This window comes from Sardina pilchardus, chromosome 21 (assembly GCF_963854185.1).
Source record: "Sardina pilchardus chromosome 21, fSarPil1.1, whole genome shotgun sequence".
NCBI lineage: Eukaryota > Metazoa > Chordata > Actinopteri > Clupeiformes > Clupeidae > Sardina > Sardina pilchardus.
The window spans coordinates 27,551,731-27,564,749 of NC_085014.1; the positions used below are offsets into that span (position 1 = coordinate 27,551,731).

At 45.4% G+C, this 13,019-nt stretch overlaps 2 long non-coding RNA genes across 3 annotated transcripts in view; one reads left to right on the forward strand and one right to left on the reverse strand.

Annotated features, from left to right (window-relative positions):
- Positions 1 to 13,019, forward strand: part of LOC134068954 (uncharacterized) — a 48,089-nt gene that overhangs the window by 9,918 nt on the left and 25,152 nt on the right. The window lies entirely within an intron of this gene.
- Positions 1,422 to 12,679, reverse strand: LOC134069052 (uncharacterized). 2 transcript variants are annotated; one of them, XR_009936760.1, is made up of 3 exons: positions 12,593 to 12,679; positions 2,868 to 2,998; positions 1,422 to 2,321 (listed from the first exon to the last, which is right to left on the reverse strand). It is a non-coding gene; the product is annotated as an uncharacterized LOC134069052 (long non-coding RNA). The 2 variants fall into 2 exon arrangements; XR_009936759.1 differs by lacking the exon at positions 12,593 to 12,679 and having other exon boundaries at positions 2,868 to 3,227.

A 13,019-nucleotide genomic window follows, 5' to 3' on the forward strand; every position in this document is an offset into this window, starting at 1 on the left:
TGTCATTTTGTGCTTTGCCAGTTTTTCGGCGCCTACGATCCTTATTACATTTAGGAAGTGAATTCACAGAAATGGCTGGAACGTGGAACTCTGCAGTCTGAGAAGGTTGCACATTGTCAGTTTGGCTTTCTTGTTCATTATTACACTCAGATGTAAATAACACTGGCATTAACTCATAGACCCATTCATCATGTGATTCAAGGATGGTCCAGAATGCAAGCAAATGATCAATCATGTCATTCAAGTTGACAAAGGTCAACATTACAGCAGTGCCATTGTTTGCTGGAAATCCATATGGTGTTCTTGAGTGTGGATCAAAAAGTCCATATTTATCATCAAATCTGAACAAAGCTATTGTTAAGCAACCTAAAGTTAGCAGTGCAAACGTTACATCATTTGACAAACAAAGCAGTCTTTCAGATAGCTGTATGAAGTCCACACCATCAGGTCCATTTTGCTTTAGATTACCATACCGTGACAGGCATTTCTCAATATGATACATCTGTCCATAGATCTCAACACTATCAGGTAATTCATCAAGAGCCAAGTGGTCATGTGCATCATTGCCTCTCATGCTCAACCCTTCCTGTACTTCACTGTACATCAAGTTACCTTTTTGCAAAACGTAGTCAAGATCATCACTGTTCAGCTCTGTTCGGTAGTGAAGAGTAGCAAGAAATACCAGGGAATTGCAGGTGCACTGCTTGTTACTGTTGTTCCCATATCTTACATCACCTTGGTAATGAGTTGCTTGAACACACGTGATGGTTCTCTGCTCCATGTTAATGTGGGAAGCACTAGTTACCTCATTTACATGTTCTCTGTCATTCAAGTCACTCTGGTCTAATGAAGACTGATGTGTTTCAACTTCAGAAAGGTCCAACTTACGCCAACGTCTCTTTTGAGCCTCTGAGCGGCGACCTTTTCTTCCCATGTTTCAAAATGTTATAAGCTTCAGAAAGTCTATTGGTCAAGTCTAGTTAAATCTAATATTGGTTGTACAAATTATTGGTATTTCACTGATTACACACTAGCAGATGTACTCACTGTTCCACTCACAGGTCAACTTAATTGTAGTATGTAAAGACAGATGAGATAAAGTGTTAATAAACTCAATATCAAAACACTAGGCTAGTATTTATTTCAGTGGTTTATTACAATGATTAGTAGGTCCAAAAATGAATTGCCCTTAAGATTATCAGTCATATGCAGAACTTCAGTCTTGCAGCACAGCTCAGGTGTAAAAGTGGATATACAGCAAAGACAACTTTGACAGATAGTATTGAACTAATATATATATATATATATATATATTAGACAGGTTATATATTTCACAGTAATACTGTAGTTCTGAATAGTTCACAGGTAGTTATCGTTATGGTCCAGAATCTTAATTTAGTTCAGAGTATGTGCTTTCAAACTTTACACAAAATATTTACTTTAGTTTAATTATTGATTAAATTATGAAATATGGCACTGGAACTGTTAGGTAGAGGGAGCACTTGATGACACCGATGAAGAATGAGAGGGAGCCCTCAAGTTGAAGTCCTCACACACCCCAAGTTCAGCCTTGCAGCACAGCTCAGATGTAAAAGTAGGTATGCAACAGCAAAGACAACTTTTGACAGATATTATTCAAATATATAAATGGTTGAGGTTTGTAAAGTTCACAGTAATAGTTCTCTATCCGAATAGTTCACAGGTAATTCTTAGTATGTTTCAGAATCTTTATATAGTTCAGAGTATGTGCTCTCAGAAAGTGGTAAATTACTGTCTGAAATATGTTTGCAGGTACTGTATGTTACAGGATGCTGCTGGTTCACAGTGGGATTCAGAGTGTCAGTATAATTCAAAGTAGTATTCACAGTATTCAGTTTCAAATGAGTATTCAAGTCTGAAAAGAGTAATCAAATCTCAAAGTATTCAAGTCTCAAATAAGTATTCAAATCTCAAAGTATTCAAGTCTCAAAGCAGTAATCAAATCTTAAAGTATTCAAATCTCAAAGTATTCAAGTCTCAAATAAGTATTCAAGTCTCAAAGGAGTAATCAAATCTCAAAGTATTCAAGTCTCAAAGGAGTATTCAGTTAGTTTCAAAGGAATATTTAGTCTGAAAATGGCACAGAGTAGAGTATGTACAGAGTAGAGTATGTGCAGTCAAATATGTTCTCAGGAAGTGTTCGGTTCTTGTCGTAGATATGTTTGCAGGTAGGCGTTAGTGGGTTCTGTTGTATATGAGTGCAGTGCAGGGTGTGCAGACAGACAGGCACAGTGTCACACGTGACAGAGACACCACTCTGGCAGAGCTGGTCTGGAACAAGCCTAAAAGGGAAACAAAAAAGAACACACACACGTTACACACTTCCAAAAATAAGGTACACGGCAACATTGCTGCATTGCTTGCTCCACAGTGAAAAAGCATTATCGTTTCTATCAATTTCAGCAATAGTAATAATGATGTAGCATGAATTAAGTGAAGTGAGCGAAGAAAACTAATCCAAAATCCAGCACAGCTGTACATTAATGCACATCAGGAGCAGATTGTGTAGGCAGCTGTAGATTACATTGTCTGCCATCATCTTTTAGGTCGGACACATTTGTAGTTGTCAATGCCGATGTGGTAGGCACTTAAGAATATGGAGGGCTGGCCATTCTGACATCAAGACAAGAAACCTGTGAGTCAACTAGTTTAACTAGCTAGCTAGTTCTGTCAGTCACATTGCCTCCATAGGTTACAGTAGATCTATACCAAATTGGTGAGGTAGCTATTTTTCTTAAGGCAATTATAATTTACATGTTTGTGTAAGCAAAAAATGTAAGCAAGCAGCATGGCTAATCTAGCTGTAAAAAATAATTAAAATGACATACCTGAAAAGTCTGCAGCACCGCAAAAGACAGAATGAGTCTTGAGATTATTTTTCTTTGGCAAAAACTGCCACACCACAAGTGGAGGTGGTGATGGAGGATGGTGATTGAGTCTTTAGAAAGACTATTGTTTTCTGTTGTGAATAAAGAAAAATGTGTGAAATTGTGACCACTACTATAACTTTACAATGCAACACAATTACCTAACTTCTCATCTGTGTGATCAAGTAGTATCAATAGCATGACTTGTACTCGGGCCAAGCTTAGAAATAAGTTTGTTTGCTGTAACATCAGAATCAGAAACAAATTGTGCTAGTAGGTTGATAGGCTAGACATTTTTAAATTACAAGTCAACAAGTCTATTTTTTCTTTTTTTTTTATGTTTTATCATCCCGTTGTCCATTGCCCGTGTGCCTTATGAAGGTGTCTATGTTGGCAACATCTTGCCTACCTTACATGCTGGTGTAACAGAGGTCGTCTCTCCCCTCCCTCGATCACTCTGCGTTGTGTGTTAATGGACGGACGCCACAACCAACTGGAACTTTTGTTGCTTTAATTTTTATTGCTCTGAGATGTCGGAAAAGAAAGCATAAATCAGGCATGGAGCGAGCAAGGCGCATCACAGCTCCTCTGCCTCAGGATAGTTGAAATAGAGGCGCACGACAAACAATTACAGTCGCACAGTTTACAGTGTACAGTTTACATCACAAAATGTTTTCAACAATAATACAATACATGGCATACCTGAGATGTCGGAAAAGAAAGCATAAATCAGGCATGGAGCGAGCAAGGCGCATCACAGCTCCTGCCAAACAGATCAGGTAAACCACTCGTTAAAACACCACATGTCTCAGCTAGCAGCACGCTAACCAGCCTAATACACCTGCAGCCCGCTAACCGGCTGCAGCGAAAGAAACATTTAAACGTCATATTTAAAGTGTGCACGGTCGGAACACATGAAAATGCATGTCATCTCGTGTCTCATGTATAGTGCACAAGACATTATGCTAGTTATCACACTAGATGCATGACAAAAAGAAATCATAAAACAGAAGACAAAGCACACTTCAATAAGACACATACCTCTGCCTCAGGATAGTTGAAATAGAGGCAGAGGAGGGGGGCTACATGGAACCTTAAAGGGGTCTCCAGCGCGGGAACCAACTTCTGCCACACCCAAGCCACACCCAAGCCACACCCCCCTACTACCTACTGTACCCCAGAGGCGTGGGAAAACTACAAACCTGCGCAGAATATGCAGGGGAAAGTGGGGAAATTCAGAGAAGCATAACCAACCCTGCTACACTCACCCCCACTGACTTCACTGAATTGTCACCATAAACCAATGAAAACAGATCAGAAAGGTTCACATCACCCCAGATCAACACAATATAGAAATAAAAAGAAAACAGCACCCATTGAAAAGAAAATGCAGGTAGTGCATCCCGTTATTAGGACCACCGGTCCATCAGCAATGACAGCTGTCCAGTAACGGACTAGGAAGGTAACCCAACCATAGAAAAGGTGCCATATACACCCCATTAGCAAAGGATACACCATAACCCGCAGCACAGTCCAATGCAATAGACTGCAATAATTCCGTTTGGAGGGGAGAGACTTAAAAAAAAAAAAATACACTCTTTATAAAAGAAAACTTATCAAAAGTACACAATATACATCAAAGTGGAAACATGTGAATAATTTCTAGTGAGCTCCTCTAAAAAGACTCCGCACCCACTGAGCTGACATAGTCTGTATGAGCCTATTCACAGGTTTAATTAGCCTGCCACGCCTTGTGCGCCGGCCACCATTATGACGAGGAGGTGAGACACGTGACTCAGTTACACCAGTGTGGACAGAAGAATTAACAGTTGGGTGGGGGTCAACCGACAGAGAATCAACAGTTGGGTGGGGGTCAACCGACAGAGAATCAACAGTTGGGTGGGGGTCAACCGACAGAAAATCAACACCGTTGTCCGACACAGTGCACAGAGGGCTCCCACCGGCTGAAGATACCGAGGTACCCACTGATCCTACCCCAGCCGAGTCTGGGACCGTTTCATCCCCTCCCTCTACCGTCACTGACCCAAAATCTCCTATGTCACTACGGTGTGTGCCAGAGCTACCTGACAGACCAGCAACCCACCTAACTGTCCTGTCAACAGTGGTTTCATCCCCACTGGACTGTGAGTTGCCAGCCTCACTAAGACTGCCACCAGAACATGACAGATGGTCATCATCCTCATCAGCTTCGGGGAGCGGCAAGAAATTCACTGGCATGATCAGGTTTCTGTGTACAGTTTTCACATTGCCTGCTGGACTCCTAATTTTAAAGGTGTGTGTGGTGGTATTCACAGACGAAACAGTGTAAATTGTCCCCTCCCACCTATCTGCCAGTTTCCTCTTTCCCCGCTCTCCTTTGTTGGCCAGCAGTACCCTGTCGCCCACAGTGACCGGTTGCCCTTTAGCTCTCCTATTATATAGCTCAGACTGCCTGCGTTGCTGCTTCTCAGCATTAGACTGAGCTACGGCCATGGCCTCCCGTAGGTCCCTCCCCAAGGATGAAACATAGGTGTCAATGTCCACTGCATCCCCGTCCAGCAGCACACTTTCAAACATTAAGTCAACAGGTAACCTAGGGGTGCGGCCATACATTAAAAAGAAAGGAGGGAACCCTGTGGTCTCGTGGACAGTGCAGTTGTAGGCAAAGGTGAGACTGTTGAGTAGCTGAGGCCACTTGACCTTTGACCTGGGTGGTAGGGCTCTAATCATACTTCCCAGGGTGCGGTTCATCCTCTCTGCCTGACCATTCCCCATGGGGTGATACGGAGTGGTGTGAGATTTCTCCACCCCAGCTAACAGAAGCAGCTCCGCGATTAATGAGCTCTCAAAATTAGCCCCCTGATCAGAGTGAATGCACGCAGGAAAACCATACACACAGAAGAAATTATTCCACAAAACCCGAGCTACAGACTTAGCAGACTGATTAGGGCAGGGATATGCACACGCCAGCTTAGTGAAGTGGTCGGTGACCACTAGAACATCAATGGACTTGTTGTGAGAATCTTCTGCAGACCAAAAATCAATGGAGACTAATTCTAAAGGAGCTGAGGTAGCAATGGAAACCAGAGGGGCCCTAGCCTCAGGTTCCGGAGCCTTGCTAACCACACACCTTTTGCACCTGTGAACATAATCCCTGACGTCCCTTTCAAGTGTATCCCAGTAAAACCTCTGTCTGGCCAGCCACAGAGTACGCTGCTGGCCCTGATGCCCTGCCTCATCATGAACCCCTTTCAGAACCATGAGCCTCAGCGCTTCAGGTACCACATACTGAAAGGTATTCTTTTTAGACACAGGGTTCTTCGATACCCTGTACAGTACACCTAAACGCATGGAGAGCTTACCCCACTGTCTCAATGTCTTAAGTGTCTCCTGGGACTCATGCACCCTTTCCCGCCGGGATGGGCGACGCCCCCTGTCAACAAAGAACCTAACCCTGTTGATGGTGGAGTCCTGGCACTGCTTGTCATGCAGTTCATCATGACTAAGAACAGGCAAAGGATTCTGACCAGTCATAGACATCGCCTTTAGCTGCTGAACATGAGAGATAGCCCTAAGTTTAGCACCATCCTCCCAGTGACGAGAGGACTGCAACACAGCAGAGACCTCTTCACGCGAGACCCAGCCTCCCATCCCATCCTGGACGACATGTGTGGCCCCAACACACACGCCGCCAGCCACGGAGGGTGCCTGCCCGTCCACTGCCTGTGAGTTCTCAGTCTCATCCCGAACGACATGTGTGGCCCCAACACACACGCCATCAGCATCGGAGGCTGCCCGCTGCTCTCTCGCCTCTGAAAGTTCAGATGACAGACGAAACATATCTTGAACCGAATCTACCTGTAAATTCTCCGCTTCTTTAAGCAGTTCAATGTATGATGTTCTGGTCAGGCGATGCATGACCCTAGACCTCACAAAAGGCTCTCTGCTCAGAGCATCCGCCACCACATTCTTAGGGCCTGGAATGTATAGAATGTCAAAGTCAAAAGGGGCCAACCTCGCCACCCAACGCTGCTCACAGGCGTCCAGTTTTGGCTTAGTCAAGACATATTTAAGGGGGTTATTGTCGGTCCACACAGTGAACCTGTGACCCCGCAACCAGTGACTAAATTTATCACAGATGGCCCACTTCATAGCAAAGAACTCAAGCCTATGAGCAGGATACTTAGACTGAGCATGGTTCAATGACTTACTCGCAAAAGCAATGGGCCGAGCTTTGTCCTCACCGGGCTGCACTTGAGACAGAACAGCTCCAAGCCCACTAGTGGATGCATCAACAGACAATAGGAAAGGCTTTGCGAAGTCTGGGTGAGCTAAAGGCACACTATTCACCAGTGCAGATTTGAGGTTCTGAAAAGCCCCTGCACACTCAGGGGACCAGTCCTGAGGGCAGAGCTTTCTCTTCTGCACGGGCCTGACACCCTTGCCTCTGCGCGGCCGCTTAGACCCACCCGTAAGAGCAAACAATGGCCTCGCAAGCACCGAGCAGTTTTCAATAAAATGCTGGTAATAAACCACCATACCAAGAAAAGAGCGGATCTTACTCGCTGATGGCGTGACGCCATCAGCCTCCATCAGGTCTGACTGCGAAACATTCACAATAGCCTCAACTTTATCTGGATCGCTAGCTACACCCTCCTGTGAGATGATATGACCCAGAAATTTCACAGACCTCCTGAGAAAGTTGCACTTAGCTGGAGACAGCTTCAGGTTGTGCTCTTTCAAACGCTCAAACACCACGCGCAAGCGCTGCAAACTTTCTGCCTCAGATTTCCCAAACACAAGCACATCATCCAAATAGCAGAGGAGACTTAAGAAATTCTGATCACCAAAGATAGAAAGCATCATCCTCATGAAGGTAGCTGGGCTATTACAAAGGCCCTGAGGGAGCCTGTTATACTCGTGCAATCCTAATGGAGACGAAAAGGCTGTATATTTCTTATCATCCTCATGTAACGGCACATTGTAATAGCCAGATGTCAGATCCATGGTGGAGAAAAATACATTACCACCCAGAGCAGCCAGAACATCTGCTTGGTGTGGAAGCGGGTGGGCATCCTTGACTGTGCGGGCATTAAGCCACCTAAAGTCAGTGCACAACCGCAGGTCTCCATTCTTCTTCCACACCAGCACTAATGGAGAAGCGTACTCACTACTAGATTTCCTAATGATTTCCTTCTCCTCCATTTCATCCAAAGTCTCCTTCAACTTCTGATAATGCGCCGGGGACAATCTACGGTAAGGCAATCTAAATGGCCGGTCATCAGTCAACCTAATCCTGTGAGAAAACTCACGCGCTTCACCACAGTCAAGGTGATGTCGAGAAAAGACAGACTCAAACTCTGCTATCAGCTCCACTAACTTATCCTTCCACTGAGAAGAAACCTGACAACCATCAATGGGTATAGCACCCAGTCCAAGACTTTGCAGCGTGCAGTCATCATTGCCCACACAGTTGCCAGAATCACTCCTGACAGATAAGCTGCCATGAGAACTGCCCGAGTCCACCTTAGCCACGTGCTGCGAAACTAAATGCTGATCAAAATCCTCTAATGCAATGGCTGGATACACGTCAGCTACTTTTGCATTCCGGCGCAGGGTTACTGCCTCCGATGTCGGATTAACAATCTTGACAGGAAGCCACCCGTCTCCCCACATGGGAGAGACAACCCGTCCAACTAGCATCTGTCTATTAATACAGCGCGAAGTGCTGGGCTCCACAACAACCGTGCTGCCAACAGAGATGCATGTCTTAGGCGGTAACCTCCCCCACACAAGATGCTCAGTCATAGGCTGGAGCGTGACTGCGCTCTTCAGCCTCAGAGTCCCCACTTTATCTGGGACAGACCCACCTCTCCATCTCTCCAGACTGGACAAAAGACGTAGAAATTGACTATTATTCTCCTGACCTACAACATCAGGCTGGCTCACAACACGCCAGAAAGCATCACTGGACTTAAACTGTCTGATTAATGGCTTTAAGACGTTCGTGCCAACAATCAACGGGTCCACCTGCCCCTCAACAATCAACACAGGGACCACAAAACTGAAACCATACATCTCAATGGACATATCACACACGCCCAGAGGACTCGTCTGCTTACCTCCACAGCCAACCAGAACAATATCAACAGGGGCCGGACACTCACCTGGCAACACACCAGCTTCCCTCAGACGTGGCACAACGTCTGCACTAAGCGTGGTCGCCATTGACCCAGTATCCAACATCCCCTTTAACTCGACTTTGCCCTGCACTAATACAGAGGTGTAAAACAGACTGTCACTCTGCGCAGTCCTCATGGTGTTTTGCATGACCACCTTACTTGACTTTGGCAATGTCTCACAAAAATACGAATACACAGACTCAATATCATTATTCAAACCGGAGGGTAAACTCAGATGCCCGCCACTGCCCTCCTCTGAATGGAGGCTCTTTAGTTTCCCTGAGACGGCCTCGGCTTCTGCGCAGTCCCCACTACAGCAGAATCCACCACACGTCTCACACTCTGTGACCTACCTTGACAGTGAGAACGCACATGCTCAGGACTGAAACACAAAAAGCACAACCTATGCAACCGACAGTGTGACTGAGTAGAGTGGTCAGGACTCTCACACACGTCACATTTGACACTGCGCCTCTCACCTTGCTTAGGCTGGTTACGCCGGACAGCTTGAGAATTGCACACTAGCGTCCTCTCCAGCATGCCCAACAACCGGTCCAAAGTGGTACCTTCCGCAGCTGCGCTATCTGGCTTGCCCACCCCCACTGAAGACTCACCAGGCGACACACTGCAATTCACAGCCTCAGCTACAGGTGTGACAGCAGCAGCAGTGTGCTGTGATACATGACCCCTCTGTACCTTGTGGTTTCTTACATACTCATCAAGGCGTGTCTGAACCTCACAGGCAGTCCACTCATTCTGAGGCTTACTTAAAAACATCATGGACAAGTCCCTATCAGGGCAATGCCTAATGAACATAGCAGCGACTTCTACAGTCTGCAGCCGCAACGCCCTGCTGTCATTCCCCAAAGACTGTTCTGCTACTTCAGCTGCCTTATTTAATCTGATCCAGTAGTCAAGAGGTTGCTCATTGACATACGATACAGTGGAGTAGAAATCAGCTAGAGGCATACCTGAATGCACAGCACTGTCAAAATGTTGTCTGAGGATGCAAAAGACAGCATCCACATTACCTGCATCAGACACCTGCATGTTATTACGGAGCCAGATCCGAATCACGTCCCTGGCGCGGCCCATCAGTCTGCCAAGGAGCTCCTCCACACGATCCCTCCCCGTGTAGCCACCCCTACTCAGATACGTCCTCATTAACCCCTCCCACTCACACAGAGAGTGTTTATCACTACCATCACCTCTGAAGAAAGGCGGCTCCTTCCTCTCACGCTGAAGGACGAGATTCAACTTTGACGCATCAATAAGAGTACCACCCCCCAGGGAATGGCCTGCAGAGAGAGCAGGTGAACCTAGACAAACATTACTCAAAAGGTTTGCACTCAAAGACTGGCTAATATTAGCACTGATTTCTCTAACTTGCCCACTGGTCAGCTTAACTGGGATATCAGGCTCAGTGAACTCCAGCGGTGGCAAATCCTGATATGCAGGAGTAGAGAACGTAACTCCACCTCTAGTAGCCACACCGCCAGCTAAGCCAGGGCTACCTGGAGTACTACATGTTAGAATGCCCCTCCCCCTCCCAACGCTAAAGTACCCATGACTATTACCAGTGAAATCCATGGTTAATCAAGTCAAAATGCAGAGAAAAGGACAAATCGACAAGAAAAGTACAAAGAAAGGCTATATACATATACAGTACACAATGCTCATTTGCAAGACCTCCCCTCAAATTCACACAGGCAAAAACCTCCCGAAAATGTGTTCAGAGTAAGTCAGAGTCCATGCAAAAGATACACGTCATACGACGCTGACGTTGATGATAGATGTATTAGCAGCCGGCGACAGCAGACAGACAGCAGCAACAGGTCCGGTCCGGTCGAGACGTCACTTCGAAATGCAGCAACCCCGGTGTTCGGCTACAGCTGAACTGACGACGGGTCAAACGGCACCAGTGTAACAGAGGTCGTCTCTCCCCTCCCTCGATCACTCTGCGTTGTGTGTTAATGGACGGACGCCACAACCAACTGGAACTTTTGTTGCTTTAATTTTTATTGCTCTGAGATGTCGGAAAAGAAAGCATAAATCAGGCATGGAGCGAGCAAGGCGCATCACAGCTCCTCTGCCTCAGGATAGTTGAAATAGAGGCGCACGACAAACAATTACAGTCGCACAGTTTACAGTGTACAGTTTACATCACAAAATGTTTTCAACAATAATACAATACATGGCATACCTGAGATGTCGGAAAAGAAAGCATAAATCAGGCATGGAGCGAGCAAGGCGCATCACAGCTCCTGCCAAACAGATCAGGTAAACCACTCGTTAAAACACCACATGTCTCAGCTAGCAGCACGCTAACCAGCCTAATACACCTGCAGCCCGCTAACCGGCTGCAGCGAAAGAAACATTTAAACGTCATATTTAAAGTGTGCACGGTCGGAACACATGAAAATGCATGTCATCTCGTGTCTCATGTATAGTGCACAAGACATTATGCTAGTTATCACACTAGATGCATGACAAAAAGAAATCATAAAACAGAAGACAAAGCACACTTCAATAAGACACATACCTCTGCCTCAGGATAGTTGAAATAGAGGCAGAGGAGGGGGGCTACATGGAACCTTAAAGGGGTCTCCAGCGCGGGAACCAACTTCTGCCACACCCAAGCCACACCCAAGCCACACCCCCCTACTACCTACTGTACCCCAGAGGCGTGGGAAAACTACAAACCTGCGCAGAATATGCAGGGGAAAGTGGGGAAATTCAGAGAAGCATAACCAACCCTGCTACACTGGCCTAGTCATGTACGTCCTAGTTCAAGTTCAAATTAGTGGAACTTCGACCCCATTGGCGTTGACGTAGTGTTTTTAGCATAAATAAACTAGCAATAAACTAACTTGTTTTCTTGCAGCCTCCGGTACATTAGTCAAATGCAAAATACTGGTGTATTTTTTTTTAGAATGTTCGATGTGCTGCCGTGTCTGGTGTAGCCATGTTCCACTATCATCAAATGTCTGAATTCACGAGTACTACCCGACGTCGGACATAATTCATAGACGTTGTTTTTTACAATTCATACATCGAATAAAAGTGATGATAATGGATGGCACACAATAGAGATGTTTAGTTAAAGTAGATAATAGCTAGACAGACAGTTAACGTTAGCAGCTAGCTGTCAAACAAGATTAAAGTTACCTCAGGTAACGTAGCAGGCAATGTTAGCTGCTAGCTCCTAACAGTTTCCAAATAGCAGACTTTGAGTCGGCTATGCTATTACCCAACCAATTGTTGAAAACAATTCGTAGTCTTTGCTTTTGGACAACATATACGTCGACTAAAAGTCACTGTACCTGTACCTCACAAAGTACAGGTCTAGAGGTTAGTAGCCTGGTTAACGAGGTCGTTTGCGTTAGCTCGAAAGTTAACGAAAGCCAGCCGTGTTAGCTATTATCAGACTCATTTAAGATACAAAGAACGCCGTTAAACATCGAACAATACCTTTAGTGTTAACATTAAGCAAACACAACTTACTTTGGAGGTAATATGAAGAGTCACAGCAACTTCTGGTCGGAGTCCTTGAAGGCACAGTAGCGACGACACCACTCAGTAGCAAGACGAATGAAGTGTAGTCAGCGAGTAGCTTCTAGCAGGTCTTCTTCTTCTTCTTCTTTGGTTTTTTTTGGCAGGTTACGCGTCAATGGCGCATGCTGCCACCTACTGGAACAGAGGATATCTGTTGTTATATCCTAAATTCGGGCATAAAGCCCTGTTGTTTTGAGGTATTTCATTAGGGTGTTCTGTGGCTCTATTCTCATCACTGCTACCAGGTTTAACTCAGTGCCAGTATCTCCATCACTTTGTAGCTCTGTTACCCATTGATCTCTCTCATTTTGGTACTCAGGACATTCAAATAGTACATGTTTAATGGTTTCTGCTTCATCCACACACCAGAAGCAGT